Source organism: Acyrthosiphon pisum, chromosome A1 (genome assembly GCF_005508785.2).
Source record: "Acyrthosiphon pisum isolate AL4f chromosome A1, pea_aphid_22Mar2018_4r6ur, whole genome shotgun sequence".
Lineage (NCBI taxonomy): Eukaryota > Metazoa > Arthropoda > Insecta > Hemiptera > Aphididae > Acyrthosiphon > Acyrthosiphon pisum.
Window position 1 is genome coordinate 37,890,673 of NC_042494.1, and position 1,052 is coordinate 37,891,724.

Consider the following 1,052-nt stretch of genomic DNA (forward strand, 5'->3'; position numbering starts at 1 on the left):
TACCAAATTTTAGAAGCTTAGTTATAAAAGAAAAAAATTTTACGATTTTTCAACCACAAAATTACTTGCAAATTTTCGCAATTTTGACATATTTCGTATAAATTTAAACTTTAAGCACTTATAAAAAAAAATTGTGACTAACGATTTTGGATTTTTTTTTATCACTGTGAGAACAACTTATAAGAAACCTTGTATTAAATTTTCAAAGTTTTCTATCCAACCAAAAATTTTTTATCGTTATTTTAAAAAAAAATACTTAGAAAAATTGAAAATTTCATTTGTCTATAAATAGCTCAAAAAAAGTCGAAACACTTTGAATTAACCCTGTATAGACAAACATAATATAAACATCTGTTGCAAATTTCAAGTGCTTACAATAATTATTTTTTGAGTTACAGTAAAATTAAGTTTTCGTTTTTGTCAAAAATTGGTTTTGCGTAAAAATTCGCGTTTTTCCGTTATTTTTTTAAGGTTTTTCCTGCCGCTTTTGAAAAGTATTGGGAAATTTTCACTTTTGACCCCCCAAAGTACCAACTAGATTCACTTTCCTTTCAGAAAAGGTACAACTTTTGAAAATCGAAGCATTTTTACTGCTCCAAAAGTTGTCGTCAGACACAAAAAAAAAAAAAAAAAAAAAAAACACACATCATTGTAAAATCAAAATTGAAAGTGGGGTGTGGGCGCCTGCAGGCAAATAAATTTTTGAAAACAAAATAAAAATTTAGGAAAAATTATAAAAACAAAAGAAACAATAGGTAGGAACACACGCTATAAATAGATTAACCAATTTAATCCAAATTCTTAAACAGGAAAAACTATTTTCGAAAACTAGTTCTTAAAGAATTATTCAAAGGGCACCTGGATATGAATGTTTAAAAAATCAATTCAAGTTAAATTGATAAAAAAAAATTTAAGGGGGGTGTGGGCACCTGCAGGCAAATGCATTTAAAAAACAAAAAAATTTAGAAAAAATTATATAGTATAATAATAAAGAAACAACACTAAAGAATGCAAACTACAATCTACAGATCTTTAAACATAAAACATTATTC